Source organism: Talpa occidentalis, unplaced genomic scaffold (genome assembly GCF_014898055.3).
Source record: "Talpa occidentalis isolate TD23 unplaced genomic scaffold, MPIMG_talOcc4v2.1, whole genome shotgun sequence".
NCBI classification, from domain to species: domain Eukaryota; kingdom Metazoa; phylum Chordata; class Mammalia; order Eulipotyphla; family Talpidae; genus Talpa; species Talpa occidentalis.
In genome coordinates, this window is record NW_026555331.1 from 150180233 (window position 1) to 150201692 (window position 21460).

General features: G+C 37.0%; 1 long non-coding RNA gene across 6 annotated transcripts in view; it reads left to right on the forward strand.

Annotated features, from left to right (window-relative positions):
• The window catches only part of LOC119248185 (uncharacterized), a 160690-nt gene extending 142296 nt beyond the window's left edge, over positions 1-18394 (forward strand). For all 6 annotated transcript variants that reach the window (XR_008550898.1, XR_008550897.1, XR_008550900.1 and 3 more), the window contains 3 exons: positions 6246-6495; positions 17422-17548; positions 18225-18394. This is a non-coding gene — a long non-coding RNA (uncharacterized LOC119248185). The remainder of the gene's footprint in view (positions 1-6245; positions 6496-17421; positions 17549-18224) is intronic.
• Positions 18395-21460: the final 3066 nt, after the last annotated feature.

Genomic DNA, 21460 nt, shown 5'->3' on the forward strand with positions numbered 1-21460 from the left:
TGGCCTCATGCTGTCAATAGAATCCCATTCCCTGTGTCACACCTCTCTCTCAAATATGGGGAGCTCTGGGCCATCTTGGCTCACGAATCCTTTGCATTAATGAGACTCACACAAGAACTGTTGATGGTCTCTATCAGGAAAGAAAAGCTTCTTTCCCTTTGCAATGATTCTCGCTCATCCTGAAAACCTTGGCCACCCTTCTCTCTCCCTGAGGATGAAGTCTCCAGAGGGGGGAGGGTTGATGGACAAGAATCAGAAAGGAATTAAAGTCCTACTAGGACCATGCCTGTTCACATCTGTTTGCCTGACCATGCCTGTATGCTTGGGATTTTTTTGTTATGTGAACCAAGTTATTATGTATTTTTGCTGTCATTTCATGTTTCATTTTCTGCTTACATGAGAACATTCTAATCAAGGGCTTGACATTCATGTATAGATCTAGGAATTGAAGTCAGTTGTGTAGAGCTTCCTGGAAGCACCTCTACAATGATTGGTCCTGTCCCAACCTTAATCTTAAACTTACACTTTTTATCTCTTACTCCCAAAATGGCAGCTATTTCACAGAAAGGGAGAAATGCTTGTAGTTCAAAGCAAAGCCAGGCCTTCTGGTGTTTGAAGACACTGTTGCTCTCCTTGCTGTGTCTATCACCTGATCTGTCTCCCTTTCTGGTGCAAGATGATTAGATAAATGGAGGTTAAGCCTACTTCACCTCTCAACCCTCTAAACACTACACGAGTTGGTTGGTTTGTCTGACATTTGTCAAAACAGGTTTATTGTTTGAGTAAATTCCAAACCCAAACTGACAGAGCACAGAAAAATGATTCAGAAAGCTATACTTAAAAGATTTCTCTTGATATTAATGAAATTTTAAAAAGTGAGATGATGACTCGGAGGATGATCAGTCTTTTCTCAAGGAGAAAGGAACATTGATAAAGGGTTATTTAGGAATCGTGTGTGCTGGTCCCAGCGAGTCAATGAATGATGCTCTGACTGGACCAATCCTTGTGGTTATTATTACGCTTGCAAGATGCTTTCAGCAATACCCGGGAGAAGAAGAAAAGTTTATTACTTATAGGAACTGGAAATTATACAGCAAGTCTAGGGCCACATAGTACAATGTGTGTGTGTGTGTGTGTGTGTGTGTGTGAGAGAGAGAGAGAGAGAGAGAGAGAGAGAGAGCAAGAGAGAGAGAGAGAGAGAGAAAGAGAGAGTGAGAGAGAGAGAGAGAACAAACACCATATATTAATCAAGGATGGGGTTTATGCAGGTGTATTCTTTATTAGTGAATTTAATATATAAGAGCAGGGCCTACCCGGTGGTGCAGCTGTTGAGCACTGGGTTGCAAAGCTGCCCGCAGCCTCTGCAGCTTCAGTTCAATCCCCGGCCGCTGGGCGAGGGTCACACATGGCGCAGACCTCTCCTGCTGCCTGCTGCTCCCCTCAGCAGTGTACTTTGTCTATCTGCCTGTTCTGCTCCCCGCTCTGTCTCTGGTGAATCCTCTCACCCACCAGACTTCTGACTGTACCCAGTGCTTGCATAATTAAATAAATAAATCCTTAAAAAAATAAAATATAAGAGCAGAAATTTTATGTGGATACCACTCTGAATTGGATGCCTCACAGTCATAGCCTAAGTCAGGCACTTGTGTTACAAAGCAAGAACAAACCCAGTTTTCATGGCTTCCTCTAAATAAGTTCCTAGGGTTTGAGGTATTTTGAATCAGTAAAACCTCTCAGTGAATTTCAGTTAGACTACCTTTAAAATAAACTATGTTTAAGGTTTATGTGTAATAGATAATGTGGACATATTGTCCAAACAAAATATGGTCTGATAATTGGTCAGAATATTTGAAGTTCTGGAATGTTCCAGAGAAGTCTGAGTCATGCATGGCAGGAGTGAGGACTTCTGGTGGTTATGGGTCATAGCCAAGTTTGTTTCACATAATTCATTTAAACATTAAACTTTTTATTTTTAAAATCAAGATTCTGAAATCAGAATATCAAATCCACCAATATTTACAGAATGTGTATGTGCCAAGTACTAACAATTACCGTTTAACAGATAACCCTGCCTGAGAGCTTATAGATAAGCAAGATGAACCTCCATAAATCTCTTATTGTATTCTAAAACACCTGTTGTATGACATCGGCTTTTGTGTTGCCCTTAACATAAGCTAGCAAAATTTTCCATCTTTGTTGTTGTTATAAAAAATCTCACCTAAGTGAACACTTCATCAATTCTTAGTCATTTTTAATAATCTGGTATTATTGTGAAAATTGCAAACATCAAAGATATCTTTGAAAGTTTTTCGTGATAATTGTCTCATAAAGAGCTATGCATCAGATAGGAAATCGCAAGAACTTTTAATTCATCTTCTTCGTATACTATTGAAGTCTTTAGTGATGAAATGAGTGCAAATAATCATGTGAGAAAATAAGTGACTATTTTTTTTTAAATGAAGATGCATTGATTTACTTAATATCACTCATTAGCCTCACTCACATGATCCTCACAGTATATGAATGTGGAATATGAAACTTGGGAAGAAAAATTTAATCCCCTCTGTTCATTTTTATCTAAAAAATAGAAATAAATTAGACTTTATTCAGTCATCTGCATACAAACTGTGCCCTGCATTTTGCCTACATATTATAGTTTTACATTTATGGCCAATATCCCAAGAAGAGCTGAAGGGTTGACAGTAGACCTTTTATTTATCTATTAACTCTGTTATGTTTCTGTTGAATGAAAAGTAGCTAGAGTCTTTTTTTAAGATTTATTTATTTATACAAGAACTGGGGTACAGGCCAGATGTGCAGGAGGGTGAGAGGATTCACCAGAGACAGAGTGGGGAACAGAACAGGCATAAGGACCAAAGTACACTGCTGATGGGAGCAGCGGGCGAGACAGGAGACGTCAGCCGTGCCATGTGGGTTTCTCCCGGGCTAGCCAGGAATCAAACCCACACTCAACCTGCTGCACCACCGGGGAGGCCTTGGCTAAAGAGTCTTACAAAGAAAATTGTCATAAATGTCAACGTAAAAATATTAACACCAACACCAAGAAAATGGCAGAAGTGATACTTACATTCCCGATACAAACCCTTTTGTGTCCCCATTATAAGATAAAATAATCAATAAAAAATTATCAGGTTGCGTAAGAAATTGGTCAAAAAGATACAAGTATCTAGGAAATAATTTGAAATGTGCATACATCCACTATCACTACTACTAATAACCTTGATTTTCTGTGTTGTTGATGATAAACTGGTGATAGCTGTTCACATACTTTATTTTTTTAAATACAAAATCAAAGGTATTTTATTGGTAGTGTAACATGATCTGAGATATTGGAGATGACTGATGTAGGGAGAAAGTATAATCCAGTTATTTCACTTGGTTGCTATAATACAAAAAGCATTTGTAAACCTTTTATAACTCACAAACCTCTTGTCAAAAATAAGTCTTGCGAGTTAACATTATTTTCCCCATTTTATGAAATAAAGATTTTGCAAGATCATGACTTGTCTATGGAAAAATTAATACATGAATCTGCCATGACAAGATTCCTGGCCTTTTGGTTACAAATTCCCTATTCTTCTAGATCTCAGTTTCAGTTGCCAACAATCTACTTAGCTAGAACTGAACTCAGCTTGCAACCAAGATGTGAAAACAAAGTCCTTGTATTATCTGATGTTCTCCATTTTTACTTTTTAAAAGTAATTGAAACATCAATATTACATTGACAGTAAATTCACTCGACATTCCTGAGATTAACCTTCTTAAAGGATGATCAGTACATCCAGTGGAGGGAACAGGATGGGGCTTGACTACCTAATTCGTCTCTGCACAGGGCGCAGGGGGCTGAGAGATGGCACAGCCTGTCTCTGAGCAGGCAGTCATTTGTGCCATCTGGAGAGCAAATGAGTCCCTTCCCTTCTTCTTTCACCACCTCCTGACAGGCTCTGAAGATGCCTCTTCCATTGTGATGACTTTGTTGAGTTAGTGGCTACTGACACTAACATTCACCTTTTACTCTCTAGTGTTCACTTTCTCCTATGGCCTCCACAGTGATTTCAGGCCTATAGTGAGTTATTGGGAAGTTATAAAATGAAAATTACTTAGCTCATGTGGTTAAAGGTTTCAAAGGAAAGGATAATTGGCAATTTTAAAAATTACGCTCTCTTTCAATGAAAGAGTATTTATTTAATCTGCAGATAATGACTTGACACAGACATGGCTGATGATATGTCAAAGAGTAACGTCAGATGTTGTTGAAAGCAGGTGTAATATACATTCTTACTAGTTAATGTTGGCATCGTGAGCACACCCACATTTCACTCACTTGCATTCCACGATGAGCTAATCTATACCTACTGGACAGACACGTCTGAGTCACAGGTAGAGGATTTGGTTGATACTCATCTTGTATGTTAGTGAAAATTGCAAAAGTGGCACATCAAAGAGAAAACAGTGAGAGTTTTTATTACAGTGGCAAATACTTTTAGATAAAATATGATTACTTGGGAAGGAAATATCACCTCTGGCTTGGGGAGAGTGTCAAAGTTAACATGGTAGCCTCAGTAATAGAGTGGAGTTGACCTTCTGCTGACCTCCCTAGGGATTTCTCTGCCAGAAACTTAAAGTCCATGAATAATTCAACTATCAAATATACTGATAGTATATCTATCTATATACACATATATGCCAGATAGATATATAGATAGATGGATCTGCCAGAAACTCCAGAAGTTTCCAGAAGTAATTTGTCCACCAAATATACTGAGATTGTATGTGTATACATGCATATGGTGTGAGCCTGGGTGTGTGTGTGTGTGAGATTTAAGATTGTGTGTGTATACATGCATATGGTTTGAGCCTGTGTGTGTGTGTGTTTCATGTGTACTTGATTTATAGGGGGTCACCCGGCCCATGGCAACTGAGTTTCTCAGTGGAAGGCCAAGTGCAGCGATGAAACAGCATGGCCTTGAGGATCATATAAGAGGATGCTTGAGTCTCATTTGAATCCCTCACTCTCTTTGTCACTTGGGAAAACCACCTGCATAATTGGAACCTTTTTCTGAAGAAATGGGGACAATGATCACCTCTGCTTTTTCCTTTTTGAGATTTTCTTGATTTTTGCATGAAACCTCCCTCCCAAAAATTGAGCTCAGTCAACCTGGTTCTCACTGGGCAAGTGAAGCAGTGATAAATTCACCAAGGTCAGCGCTGCTTAGGCACTAACATGTCTTTAATAGAAGCTTATGCAGAGACAGTCCAGCCTACCCTTCCCCTTTGCTGTCTCTCCAGGCAATTTCCCAAATCATTAAGGACTTTGCTTTTTTCAACACTCAGCCATTCTTCATACTCAGCCAGAATTATCTTTTCAAAATAAAAATGTGATTGTGTCACTCCCTGGTAAAAACCCTTAGAGGACTTCCTGGGGCTTCTGGGATAAGAGCCCAAATCCTTAATGTAACTTCAAGAGCTGAGTAGTCTGACCCTGTCTGCCTCTGGGATGCAGAGCAATAATTCATGGCTTGGTAACGTCCGCTTTGCCCTGTGATTAGCGAGTGCCCTTCAGTCTGTCCCGATGCCTGTCTGTAGACCTGGACGCGATCATCAGGGCATCAGGTAATAGGGCGGATGAATTTGGTGAAAACACAGGTGCAGGGACTAGTCATATGACACAATCATACACTCTTCATAGAAGCACCAAATACTGCTTGAGTCATGTACAGGCCAATGCAACATTTATGTGCATTTCACAAAGAAGAAAAACAAGGTAACAGAGGGAGCATGTCTGCTGCTACCACCTTTTCCTAAAGAATGAACTGCTTTCGAATGGTTCTTTTTGGCTGTCAAAAGAAAAGAAAAAAAAATAAAAACAGAATTTGCTCATCCTTGGGTGAAAGGGTGACTCATGGAGCTGAAACTCACTTGAGATCCATTTGTGGGCCGTATGATTCAATTTAACAATTTACTTGGGGAACTATCTCTTCAAAGGAGGTGTCCCCAATGGGACATGAAATTAGCATGAGAAGGCTTACTTGGCAAACCTGGGAGCTGATTTCAGCAGGTGCCGGGAGGCAGATAAGCCTGCTGAACTTGACAGGTTGACTGTCAAGGCCTTCTCTCCCCAGGGACCCGGAGCCATATTATTATATGTTTTTCCCTCTACAATCCTTGTTTGCAAAGATATGAGCTTATTTTCTAGCTCATTCTTAGCTCTGTTTTGACCTCAGGAAGAAACGAAATGCCGCAGGGAGAGCTTCCAGACCACACTAATCTTCTCTGATGGCTTTTGGCTTCTGGTCACGTGCTTCCAAAGGGACAGATGTGCTTGCACAGACCCTGCCTCAGATGGGGGCCTTTATTTGATCCTGTAGAGATGGTATGGCAAGAATCTCAAACTGAACTAATTTCAAGTCTGCCAAAATTTGGCTGCTTAAGGACAAGGATTTGTTCATGTAACAATGACAAAAACCGTTCCAGGTAAGAACCTGATAATGATAATTATACATAAAAAAATCTATAGCATCTTAACCTGAACAAAATCTGTCTATAAATGTTATACAGTGTGACATCTGCTTGCATACATGCAAGATATTTAAATCCAACTAAGTTCTTCACCCCATTTTCAGAATAAGAAAACGATTCCTCTGTATAATAATTATGTGATAGAGGATTTATATTTTCTTGGTTCAAACAATTAAGTGTGTGAGCTCAACACTAAGGTTCAAAGATACAAGGAAATGAAGATTTTACCGATTTTTGAATATGTAGTTGAAAAATTAATTAGCTCTTAGCGATATTAATGTTTGTTGATTGCCTGACTGACTGAAGCTTGTTAATTGGCTGAGACGTGTAAAATATGGTGTGTTCATAAAGTCAGGAAATTGTAAGTGAGGTGCTTTGTGGAACTGTGGGTAATTTAATCAGTCTTCTCAGCTTCCTGAGTATAAAGGCAATAATAGATTGAAATGAATGTGATTCGTACCTTAGACTGCCCCTTTCTCTCAGACAAATGGGAATTGATGTGGTGCCAAACAGAGAAAGTATTTGTTACCATTCACCTGGGAAGAGAATTTTCCCCTCTGCCTACAGAATGAGCAAAATTGAAAGAACAAAGTAAAACAGGCATATTTTTATATTTATGAAGCACTTAGCACTTGATTAATGGCATGCAAGATTTAATTAGGAAAATGAAAATCTTCAAAAGGTGGAATATGGGGGATTGTGTGACATCATGTGACTTATTTTCTGCATCTATGAGAATGAAAGAGACAACAAAATATTGACTATGTTTAATTTTCCCTCATCCTTAATACATTATTTTGACTTGCTTCATTATTTCCTTTTGAAAATCTTGAATGAAATTATGCAAAGTATAAATAAGTCTGTCCTTGCTGATTTTCTGCATTTGCCAGTGTAGTACAAAATCAACCAGTACAAATCAAATTAAATCCTATTGCCTCTAGAGGTACTTATTACCATGTGTGAGGGATTTGGGTTTTCAGAAAGAGTGCATTTCCATCCCAAGTCATATTTAAAATTTGTCCTTATTTTAGTTTCCTTTCTTAAAAGAACAGGGGACAAATTCCTCACCTACAGCTGTTTTTTTCTGAAAAAAAAGTTTTACTGTAGAAAGTGACCTCATTTTTTTTTGTATTCCAGAGTAGAAACATAACAAGGTGAGGTATACAATATACATTTTCCTTAATACAATATACATTTTCCTCAAACATTCTGACACAAAAATCACCAATTTTATTATTTCAAGATTTCTTGTATTTAGGTTGTTTGACAGCAGAACAATGAATCTGCTTCTATGTTTTTTTTTCTTTTGTCCTTAATTATTTTTGTAATTTTAATAAATTAATAAATATAGTTTTATACCATGAGCTTGGGAGACTACTGTGAGCATAAGATGAAAATTTAGGGTTTCATATTTGCCTTTGTGTGACTGGCAAAATTAAGCTATTGAAGCTATAATAACTACTTGTCATCATGTAACCTGATTTACATGCTTAAGGAGAGGATAGAGAATGGGTGTGTGTGAGGGGTGGGGGTACTCATCAGGGCTCCCATTTATAGAAACTGCATCACTGCTGTGAACCATAATGTCTTCTAGTTCACTTTTCGCAACCTGGTTGTGGAAACGGTTTTCAACCCAAGAGCAGTGGCTGTCTCTCTGACTTCAGGCATAAGACAAGCAAATAAACCTGGTACTTTCATGCTGATGGAAACAAGAAATACTTCTGCAGGGCACTACCACTTGTTAAACTGGTTCTGTGCAAAGCTTATCTGCTAAAATGCTCAATTCTCCAGCAGAGCAAAGCTGTTTCTATATTGGTGTTAATTATTTATTAATGCAGTGAAAACACTTTAAATTCCAATTAAATTGTCACTAATTACTTGTGAACTAGAGGCTAAATGCTTAGTTTCCTACTTCCTTCTGAGAAAATGGAAGAAAATACCCTATCCTTGGAGTCAGTTTATAGAGGAAAGAGCATTTATTTTGGAATCACAGCAAAACTTGGTTGGAGACTACCTCTGTGCTCTTGGGCAAACTACTTAAAAACGTTGCATCTCAGAATTCTTCAGGTGCTACTTACAAGTTTCGACTCCTGAGCTGAGGTGGTGACTTATTTAAGTAAAAACACACAGCATATCTTCAACTTTAGTGGATGCATATCTTAATTGCAAAAGCAGTGCCAAGAATATTGTTTCCGTGTAGATTCACATTAGTTATAGGGGCTGAGATTTCTTAATACATCTTAGGTTGCCTTAAGCTGTTGCCTTTTCTCAAATGGAAGCAACAAAAATCACACTAGAGTTCCCTGGCCAACTGCAAACAGTTCCATTTTATCCTGCCCACCCCCCTCCCATTTCTTAGAATTAATTATCTAAATTTGGAGCCAAGTCTACTAAGATAGCAAATGGTAAATATCTTTTGGTGAAATAGAAACTTGACAACGAATCCTTAAAATTTCTCTAAGAGAGAGGTCTATGAGACTTCAGGGGGTAGGGGAGCATTATGTAGAAGTATGTCATCTCTAGAGAAATTCCCCTTTTTAATACTAAGAGCCACAGGTCAGCAAACTGTAGCCCAAAGGCTGAACTCAATCAGGTGGTGTTTTTTTTTTTTTGTTTGTTTTTTTAAGGATTTTTTTTTGTTTATTTATGTATACAAGAACTGGGGTGTAGGCCTTAAGTGCAGGGGGTAAGACGTTTCACCAGAGACAGAATGGGGAGCAGAACAGGGAGATGTATTGAAATACACTGCTGAGGGGAGCAGCGGGTGAGACAGGAGAGGTCTGCCTTGCCATGTGGATTGCTCCCTGGCTGGGGATAGAACTCAGGCCACAGTGGCTGGCCCATAGCTGCATAATGCTGAGGCTAATCCCTGGGCCCCCAGGGAGGCTCACGGTCCTGTTTTTATATAGTACTTAGCTAAAATGTTTCTCAAGTAATTTTTGAAATAGAAGGAACAATATTTTGTGACACATGAAATTATGGGAAATTAATGATTGCATCACTCTAAGCTTTATTTGATTGTAGCCACACCCATGTGCTGAAGTCTTGCTCATACTGCTTTCAGAAAATGAAGCAAGTACCTTAGAAACCATATGTGGTCAGCAAAGTTTAAATTATCTGCTACTTGGGCCATGAAAGGAGGCATCTACTGACTTCCATAGGAAGGTGAAGGCAGGAACAGCACCCGGCACCTAGGTCTGCACAGATTGTATAAAGGCAGAAAAACATATAGAAACATGGAGATTATTTTATCATTATAAAGATATAAATAAATATATATAATTTTTAAAAATTCAGTAAAATTGTGTTTAACAGATACAATGAAAAGAAATGACCAACCGACCTCTTTGCATTTTATAATGCCATGAACATAGGAATTCACAGGACAGATTGTAGGCAGTTGAAACTTTACTCAGTGAAAACTCTATAGAACGTTTTTATTTTCTTTTTCTGTAAATGGTTCTGTTTTCAGACCTAATTGAATTCTCATATTATTCATCCCTCTTAATAAAAATAGAAAAGAACTCTAGATAATTGATAAGTTGTCCTAGGCATCTGTGATCTTTTGCTGATTAGTTAAGTCCAGAGCCTGATGCAATATAGAAGACAAATGATTTAATGATAAATCTCTTCTTAATGGGGGTATGATTTTGAAGGCCCTGCATTATAATTAGCATCGCCACTGAGAAAGACTAAGTTTATTAGTCCATTTTGCTTACAGATCATGCATTTTACTTTAGGAGAAAGTAACTTTGAATCACCCTCCCACCTTCTCCAGAATTTTGTCACATATAGGCCTATATATTTTGATGGCATCCTTTATATCGATCTGTCTTTATATTCAGTTTGACTTTATGTGATTGATTTTTCCATTCCTGTTCATTCTCCAATTTGGGGGAAAAAAAGCACAAACTGCTGCTAATAAAACTCTCAAATACTGAAGGAGAAAAATACATAATTCCAAAAAGGCAAATATTAAGCAGTATTGGGGTATGCTTTCAAAATGTAAAAGTAGTTTGGTTTTTATTTAAAGAGACTGCCCCTCATAAATAAAAAAAAAAAATAAATAGGTTTTTCAAAGCTGAGTCAGGAAGGATAGCTCATGGAGTTTCTAGAAAGATCTTCAGAACTCAATTGATGAGAGTGACATCAGCCCCCTAAAAGCTCTTCTCCATTGTTGTTCTGGGCTGGACTTTCCTCTGGCTAGTGATTAGAATTGACTGACAATACAAGAAAACTAAGTGGAGAAGCTCTTTTTAAATATGTGTTAATGACTTTGTAAATCTAGTGCCTTAAGCAAAATTAAATTAAACATTTAGCCATTCATCTTAAGCATCCTTAACAATTTCAAGCTTCACAGAATACCCAAAACCCTGGAAATTAAATAAATTGTACTAAGAGCCTATTGGGGGGGGGGCTGACTAGGCTAAGGATTAATGAGTTGAGAGGGTGTCTGGACAACGTCCTCTGTGGAGGGAGAGGTGTCTTAACAGACCAGCACCTTCAGAGGAGGCATCATATAATGTAGACCAGTGCCCATGGACCATCTCCAAACAGCTTCGTACTTCTGAAAACTCCATGTCTACAGGTGCTTGACTAACATATCTGCCAGTGTCCTGTAATCACAATACAGTCCTCATGTAATTGAGATAATTACTTCACTTATCATGTCACCGGTTTCTATAATGATTGATAGAAATGATCATGCTTTATTGATTTCACACATGTCTTTAGCTCAACATGCAAGAACAAAGCTTAAATCTTTAGGAAATTAACTCATTGAAGGTTGAAATATTCATCATTTAATAACTTACATGTTTTTCTATGCTTTGACTTGATTCCAGAATGTTATCCATCAGATTGAGATGGGATATATTAATGTTGCTTTTAGGTACAATTTCTGAACTCTCAGTTGTAAAAATCATAAACTTTGCTTGACAGAAGACAAGTGTTCCTAACTAAAAGAAACTTATTTAGGGATTATTTTCTACCATTAGTTTATTAGCCAATTATTTGGTAAGGTGATAGATTATAATTTTTTCTTTTAGTGTGTGCTCCAAAAATACTAAATTGTCATCAAGATGAAAATTGTTTGAACCATATTTTCAGTGAGATAATTCTAAATTTAAGTAACAGCTATAAAAATCATATTTTAAAGCTAAAATTCAATTAAATAGTTATAACCCTTCTGTTTCAGCCAAAAAAACAGACAAACAAACAAACAAAAAAAACAACAAAACACGGAGCATCTGCTAAGGGCCAGTATTGGGCTAGACATCAAAATCAATTTGATAAGGAAATAGAAAATCTAGTAATATCATTGTACAGATGTCAGTCTAAGGGGCAAAGAGGGAACATAGGCTGGTGTGTTAGAGGATGGAAAAATGAAATCATTTTTTTCTGCAAAAACTTTTGAGAATGGACCTTTACCATTCTGATTTTCAAGACGGTTTGATCTTCGTAACAATGGCCATAAAGCCATGTTTGTAAATAAGCACTTTGTCTCAAACTCAGGGTAAGAATTGTTCTTGCAAACTATTCAATTTTCTAAATATGTACTATTATAAATAGAAAGCATGCCCCTTCATTCACCCATTAAAATACTTTTTTTCACAAGTTCTAGAAAAAATACTGTTTTATGTGGATTTTTTCATGCCTCACAAATACAGATAATAAAATTTTTCTCTCTCTTTTTAAGACAAGGATCAGATGACTTTTCTCATCCTGGTTTATTTGTTCTCATTTCAGAAAATTTAGAATTGGCATCCTGAAAATAGAAAAAGGTTTTTCAAGAAAATGTAAAAAATGCCTTACATAAACTATCTCTTTTTACCTTATTTAATTTTTGTTTACTGGACAGTGCTAAATATAGCAAGGTAACAATTTTTCTCATGTGCACTTACTGTGCTCTCAGGCTGTTCTGAATTTAGTAGGTGGCATTCCTAATCTGCTCTAAGAATTTCGAGGAAATATGCTGCCTGATAAATTCGGATATTACCTGGCTGTCCCACACCCCATTATGCAATATATTGTTGCTTTGCCCTAATAATTAGCCCAGCATCCATTAATAACACAGGTGATACAGATTCGTTTGGCCACGTATTTTAGAGTAGATGATAAAGCCGCAAATAATGGCATCTTTGTCATCCTGTCACCTAACATTAAAGTCTCCAAATCCTGATGGGATCAAAAAGTGTTCAGCTGAATTTACAAAAATTTTATATATAAGAATGTTGAAAGTTCAAAACTTGGGGCCTCCCTGATGGCACAAGGGCTTAAGAATCAGCACTATCCAGCTATCCCCAGCCACTGCAGCACAAGTTCCATCCCTGACCAGGGAGCTGACCCACAAGGCGCAGCAAACCTCTTCTGTCTCACCCGCTGCTCCCCTTAGTCAATCTCCCTGTTCTGTTGCCCACTCTGTCTCTGGTGAATCCTCTCACCCCCGCACCTCTGATCTGCACCCAGCTCTTGTATGCATAAATAAATAAATCTTAAAAAATGTCCAAAACCTGAAAATATAAAAGTTCCAAGAATATATAGAAACTAGATCACCAAATACTGAGTGTTTTTAGATATAGACATATTTCCTCCTGTATTATTTCTTTCTATATACCTCTATATTATTATTCTAATATTAGCAGAAGCAATAGAAATAATATTTTGTCTGTAACGCCTTTATAAATGTGGTAAACATCAAATAGTAAAGGTGTTTAGTTTCCAAGTTGTTAATTAAAGTTTTTTTTCTTGAGTGAACATATCCTGTTCATATCACACTTTGCTACAGTACTTCTCAAGGCTCACAAGTTACATATATATAAATATATATATATATATATATATATATATATATAACCATTTTAAATTAAGGGTAAATGTTGTATCGGTATACTCTCATTATTGCTGTTCAGATTCTGTGTGTGCTATTTTATTTTTTAAAAAGGATGTTTTCTAATTTTTTTATACATTATTAGGAAAAAACTAATTACCTTCAGTGTTATGTGTTATTTTATTTCCTTTTCATAGCCATTTTTGGAAACTAGAAACAGGAAAAGGGAGAGACATAGTTAGATTACCAAAATAGATAAATCATAAAAATTTGGGAAATAAAATTGAGAGAGCCGTAGGCCAAGGAAAAAAAGGAATAAGTAAGCAGAGAACTGCATAAAGGTATAATTAGAACAAATGTTGGAAGGGGGTGGAAATGTAATAGGTAGATGATATAGAAAAAATATAAAAGTCTCATTAAATATTGCATAGATCCCATTTTGGTAATAACCATCAGGGAGTTATGGTTTTTATATATTTCTCTTTGAAATGTTTACTACATAATATTGATAGCTCCTAGGTTTTTCTATTGTTCAAATTATTTGTAGTTCTAAACTCATAAATACATTCCCTGAGCTACATGTCTAGTGAAAACTGCAGCTCCTCTGATTTTTTTTAAAGATTTATTTATTTATGCATACAAGAACTGGGGTACAGGCCAGACGTGGGTGGGGTATGAGAGGATTCACCAGAGACAGAGTGGGGAGCAGAACAGGCAGACGAACCGAAATACACTGCTGAGGGGAGCAGCGGGCGAGACAGGAGATGTCTGCTGTACCATGTGGGTAGCTCCCTGGTTGGGGATTAAACTCGTCCTGTAGTGGCTGTGGGATAGCTTCATAGGTTGTATCTTAACCCTTTGCGCCACCAGGGAGGCCCCTTTTCTTTGGATTTCCAGGCTACATACACACTCACAAAGAATATTAATAAAAGTGCATGTGCACATACACACAACATGAATAAACGATGAGAAATGTACTAACTTTGAGTATAAAGAAACATATTTTCTTTGGGGAAACACCTAGTAAAGATCTTTGCACTCAGCATGAAAGATGAGATGCTGTGAGCATGAACAGAAATGGTCACCAACATACTGAAGGAAAGGAAGCTCCCCCATTGCTCCAAGGAGAGGGAGTCGTTGCTTTGCTGCTGGGAATAGAAGAGAGTCGACCGGACCAGACCAGAGGCACAGAAGATGGGGGAAAGAGAGCATCTGGGGCTTAGGAAAAAGCCAAAATCTGCCAGCTGGATTTGTTTGCCTGGCTTCATTGAGTCACTGCTTTGCTTATCTTCACAAATCTTCACAAAAGATCTGCCCTGCCCACAGGTGCTTGCAATCAGGGATTCTCATTCATGGGTGACAAACTCAAGCTTTGAAAGAGCATATAGAGAGCTTAGGTTGGGGGAGTTAGACGTCCCTAGTCCCTCACGCCTGGCCACCCCTTCCAGAAATTCAGGAAAAATTCAGGGAGGACTCGACATCCATAATCTTAGGATTGGGGATGACTGTGGTGGGGTCTTGGGTTGTTTTTACTCATACTTCCGAGGCGTTGGATGCTATAAGTTGACCTAGGTTGTCCAGATCAAGGATTAGCCAGTTCTTTGTAGTTTAAGTTTGCTTTTTCTCATCTGTCTCATCCATTTGTTTCTCGCAAAGTCTGCATGGATGTTTGATCCAGAGTGGATGACTTTAGAAGCATGTTCAGCACTGGGGTCAAGAGCGGGTCTGTTCTGTTCCAACACTCAAGGTGGAGTTGAGGCTAGAGATGGGGATAGGAGAACTGAAAGAAAAGTTGTGTTCATGACATTGAAGGTGAGAAAGAGCCAGGTCTGGATGTATGACAGGATTTTGCTTTTCAGTCTCCAGATTTCTTTAACTTGTAGTTCTATAGAATCTGGTTGATAACATTTTCAATTTCAAAAATTTAGTGTTTTTTTTTTTGTAAAGCTTTAATGTGAATATTAAAAGAAATAGTGCACACGATAGCTTAGTGTGATCTTTGATGTACAAGTGCATGTAGCTCTTATTATCAATTATCAATGTCAAAAAAATTAAAAAAATGCAGAACCAATGGGAAATTAGAATTGAGTATACTACCCAAGCATGAAGGAAAGAAAATTTAAGCCAAGTTTATGGATTGCATAGATTTTATGTGGGTAGGAAAAAAATAAGAACCTTAGTTCCTATGAGAAAAAGCACGTATAAATGTAGAAATTAACACAATACCTATTAGGGTTAAGGGTGCATTTGCTACCACATGAGAATTCAAGGGAGAGATAAAAGTGAGCTTGGTGGCAGGATAGAAGATTAGGCAGGAAGAACGTGTCTAGGTCTTGCCAGACCTTGAACTTCAGAGGAATTTTAGCTCAATATAATGGCAGAAGGAGTCATTTTATACTTTGAGTATGGACATAATATTACTTGATTTTAGGAATTTTAATCAATTGTGATATGCCAGAATTACTGAATATATAAAAAAATATTTTAAAGATAACTGGGAGGTTCTACACTTGTCAGGGAATGAGGTGAGGGGTTCTTGGTGTAATTTTACCTAAAAGTGAAATAAAATTTTCTATAAAGCTATGTATATAAGTAGAGAAGAAAAAATTGTAAGAATCCATATGCATAGAATAAAAAGTAAGAATGCTGTAGGTAAAGTAATAATGAAAGCAGCATTATGGTCATCTATAATCTTTAATCAAGTGTCCTTAATTTATTATTGATGAATTTAAGGATTATTGGGTAAATATCTTATATGCATCTTATATTTTGAAATGAAAGTGATTTATCTGAGTTTAGCCAATGGGAAATTGATCCTGCTGGATAAATAATACAGCCTATTCTGGAAACATTGAAAGAGAACATTAAACTAAATAGATATAATTTTGACAGTTCCGCTACATTAAAATTTAAGAACATCTTACTAAATCAGACTGACTTGAGGGCCCCATATTGTATAAAAATGTTATCTTTTTTAATATTAGAAGTGGTGTGACTGGTTGATTTTTATTGAGAAAAATAAAGTCTGTTAGACTGGTCATATAGCTTCAAGTTATAACAAAAACAATGAATTACTTACTTAAAAGTTATACTCACTTGCTTCATGACAGAGTTTACAAACTCAAAGTTGCACATAAAGCATTTATAACATATAAAAATAAATCAAAATAGGTGTTATTGAAAGGCACCAAAAGAAACAAATATCATCAGGAGTCAACCGAAGTTTTTTGATATTGTGCACTAAGGTTAGTTCTGAGTTTCCTGACAACTAAGGCAAAAAGGGTGATATATTATGGGTTTTACATTGTTTATAAAAATACTGAAATCTGATCTGTAGAGACATTTGTTCCCCTATCGAAAGGGTGCATTGTTCATTATGACAGGGCATATTTTTAACTTGAATTTTACAAACATGCTATTTAAAAATTAAATTCATTTATTATGAAAGTTAAGAGGTTATATATTTCAGTAGTAATATTTCCTTAAGGTAAGAGAAGTCAACAAAATCCAAGTTAATATATTATATAATTAAGGTAAGCTAAGGGTGATACAGTAAAATGTAATGACATTTCTGAAATCTGTTGGAGTATGAAACTTACATTGAAAGATAATGAAATTGATGGACTAATTTAGGAGTAGAATGAAAAACAAAGACCTCTTCCATATTCCCTTTTTTTCAGAATGTTATTTATCACCTTTCCATTTAGAAGATCTACCTGCTATCATTTTAATAAAAATTGATTGCTTAAAAAAACTGCAAGTTCCTGAGGATGGTCACAAAATAAATAAAACATAAAGTTATGAGCTTTCTGGGAGTGCTGGACGTTTTTCTTCTGGAAGAAACAGACATGAACATAGACGGGTAGAAACTGTCTAGGAAATGGGTGTTGTGATATCATGGATATGCAGGAAAATCTCTTCTCAACTAAAGAAAGAAACATGATTATGGTTGATTTGTGACTCCCACCAACATGTTCATTCCTATCAACTTCCTTTTTGGACAAACACTTCAGGTTTGACAAAACAACAACTGTTTTTTCTCTGTTTCCCAGAAACTAACGGGAGTCAGTTCTGGAGGGATAGAAGAACATTGTCCTTGGGGGTGATGAAGTGTTCATAGTAGTGACTGGATAACTTCTAGAGTACAGCAAAAGCTATAATGAATGAAAAACTAACAAGGTAAAAATTACCTGCAAAGTAAAACATTTTATGGCATAATACAGAAGTTTTTGCTATGTGACCCAATAAAATGATTTCAAAATAAATGATAGTCAATTCCTTTACAGCTCAGGTAACAGGTGTGTGTTTGTATTATTGTCATCAATAGATGACTTAAAAAGCATTTTGAAATAGTACACCTCAGTAGCCATCTGACCAGGCAGGTAGTTAGTATTTAAGGGCCTAACTTGTCAACTAAGCCAGCCAGAATGGTTTGTGCATGTGTTTATTCATTCACTTATTCAAAAATATCTTGACTACTTTATGACAAAAATATCAATAGCTAACACATATAGAATCTCTTGTATTCCAGGCACAACATGGTGCCTGTTGATTGTAAAATGATGGACAAAGGATCAAAGTAGAGCCAACCATACAGTTCCTACAGCTGAGGACCACTGGTATGGTGGTCTCTTTTATCACCACCTTCATTTTTTATTATTATTAATATTTTATTTCTGTTATTATTTTGCCATTGTAGTCTTGTACTCTTGTACCCTTTATTGAAAACCCATCCATAGAGAAACGCTTATATATAAACAGGTGAAAAGTTAAAAAAAAAAATTTCCCCTTCCCAATATAGATATGTTCTTTGTAGTAAATTTATCATTCAACAGGATTTACCAATTTTCTACAGTGGAGAAGAAATTGTTACTGTGGCTTGGTCTTGCCCTCAAGAGATTTAGCTTCTGAGAGTATAAATAGGTAAGTGTGCAATTATAATCTCAAGTGATAGGTACTAACATAACACTATGAGGGGGCAGCTATGTCTCCCTATGTGTATTGTGTTATGTATGTGTTTGTGTGTTTGTGGGTGTGTGTGTGTGTGCATGTATGTGTGTATGCTGTTACGAGAGGCATGAGCGGGGGTGCATAAGAGGTTTGTGAAATACAGGATGTGAAGTGAGATAACGAAAGGACAGATATAGACATCATCTGTCAATCTCTTTATTTTCAAATATAGAATCACCGAGAGAATGGGAAGCAGTTAAAAGCAAGTTGCCCAGTGCCCGATTATACACCCCTTCAACTTAACAAAGTGCCTACCTTAAAGTAAATATAGAGCAGCAGACTTATTTGTATGGAGTTTTCATATTTGGCTTCATTTAAAATGCTGAGTTCTGGTCAGAGAGTTTGATGGTGAGAAGAAACAGTTGCCATCATTGGGACTGACCTTGTGCATTGATTTAGTTCAGATAGTTTTAGGATAGCTCTCTATTGACAACTGACATTACAGAAGTATTTCCTGCTTGGGCTTTAGAGGTAGCCAGGAGAGGGGAAGTTGCTGAACCTCCAGACTGTGTGATTGGTTTTACCTCTGAGCTCTCTTGGGGGTCCCCTGCGTGTCTGTGTGGGTGGCGCCCAGAAGGCGGATCCAGGCTCAGGAACTGCTGGAGATCTGGATGGATGGAGCTTCTCCCAGAAGCACAGGGTGCGCGGGTGGATGGTTCTAATTCCTAACCAGGTGTCTGAGGGACCAGTTGTCCTGAGAGCGGCAAAGACTCAAAGACTAGGGCTTCTGATCTTCTGATTCTGAAACAGACTACTGGTCATTAAGGGGAACAATCAATTGATCCAATCTGAACTGAAGTCAAAGAATTTCTTGTAATTGTGAAATAGTGTCAGTGCAAATATGTCATTGGGTCAGAACTGTGTACAGTGGTTTTATGTATGATTATTCTCTATGTATATGTGTATGTATGATTATTTCTATATTGCATTGTGTGTTGGAAATTAAACTTGGCGTTTTTAATGCTAAAAGGAGTAAACACTCACCGGGATGCCAGCAGGTACAATATCTCTGAATGAAAATACCACATTCTAACAGCTGTTTGGAATCTTTTTGTACATGGTCTGCATAGTTAGCATGATAAATACCTGAGAGGATTTTCATACTGACATTTAATTAAAATAAAATTACCTATCATTGTTACCCACTGCACAGAAGCTATTTTTATGTTGATATTATTCTAATGCCATATCAGGCTGATTGAATTTATATCAGTGATTTTTATAAATTGAATTATCTGAATACTCAGTGCTTTCAAAAGCCAAGTCACAGATTCTATTGCATTGTATGGGAGTATCAAAACATTCTCCTCTTTGTTGAGTTACCAGTAGAAATTGAGTAGTCCTGTGTAACTTTGATGGCATACTGTGTTACTGGCTTGTCCCATTTATTTACTTTACAGTCTTTGTGCTTTTATTGTTTCTTGCTTTGATTTATATTTAGTATCTAGCTAATATTAAGATAATATTTAGTATCATAACTAATATTAATATAATTTTTTTACTATTAGTTTCATGAAACTGGTCTTCTATTCTGTTATTACATTTGTGCTAACTTTAACTGCCATGGCGGAAGCAGTGCATATTCAATAGAGCAGTGATTAATGCACTGATTGATCAGTGCACTGATGGTTCTTCTATCTGTCCATCCATCCATTCACCCATCCGTCCTCCATATATCTATATATCGATCGATCGATCAATCCATCCATCCATCCATCCATCCATCCATCCATCCATCCATCCATCCATCCAAACACCTGCCCACACGCTCATATTTCCATCCATCATGTACTGTGGATTTCCAGGGCTAACTCATCCTGAAGCTAACTGATGCTTGGTATTGTAAGTCTGTACTGTATAAGGCCAGTACATGCCCTTTAGTATTCAATTCGGAGCCTCCAGATAGTTGGTATGTTAACAGTTGCTTCTATTGACTGTTATAACATAGCATAATACTCTGTAAAATCACTCGGGCAGAAATGTTTATTTAAGTTTTAGTTCTAAGGCAATAGCACTCAGTATTCTCAAGAAATGTCAGTGGTTTACACAGTCCTTGACTTTGTAAGTTAAGCAAATCAATTTGTTGTGAATATGAAGTTTTTGTTTTTATTTTGTTAAGGACACAGAATATTATATTGATAGCAAAGCAATAACATAGCACAATGCTTGAACTCCATTAATTATAATTTTAAAATTTATGAGTAAACTTTCTCCCTCTTAAAGACATATATACACATATTTATATATATATATCCAAATATTTATTTTATTAATTTATGCATACAAGAGCTGGGGTGTAGGCCAGAGGTGTGGGGGTGAGAGGATTCACCAGAGACAGAGTAGGGAGCAGAACAGCCAGGTCTACTGAAATACGCTACTGAGGGGAGTAGCGTGTAAGACAGGAGAGGTCTGCTGCGCCATGTGGGTCAGCTCTCTGGCCAGGGATTGAACTCAGGCCCTCTTGGTGATAGCACTGAGACTTAATCCCTAGACCACCAGGGAAACTCTTGTAAGCATCCACCCCCGACCTCACCCCCTTTCCTGACTTTTTCTACAAGAGACAGTGAACACCCCATCTAATCACCTGTCTGCTTAAAATTTGAGACAAATCAAAAGGAGCTCTGATAGAATTCTCTTCTAATCTCATGAACTCGAGCCCTTTGTGAAAATGTTGACTATAATTCATTGCAAAAGAAATGCTGGATACGATGATACTGAACATCAGAAACTTTTGCTGACAGACGAGGAGAGTTGATACACAGACACGGGCTTTTTGATCTTAAAATAACCAGTAACAGGTGATTTTGCAGTATACTATTATTTCACCGATAGCTTTAATGTGTTGGGAATTTTTGAATGGGGTTTATTTACATTTGGTTTCGCTTTTTTTTTTTTAATTACTGATGTTGCAATGCAAGAAAGCAGCTTTTTGCTATCAATTATGAATAGCCTTAGGTTAATTGCTACATTTAATTTCCCATTACAGCCACTGAGTCTCGTGACTTAGAACTGTCTTAGAATGTAATGATTCTGGTAAGAAGAGGAAATAGATTGAAAGGGTCCGGGCAGAAATTTATCTGT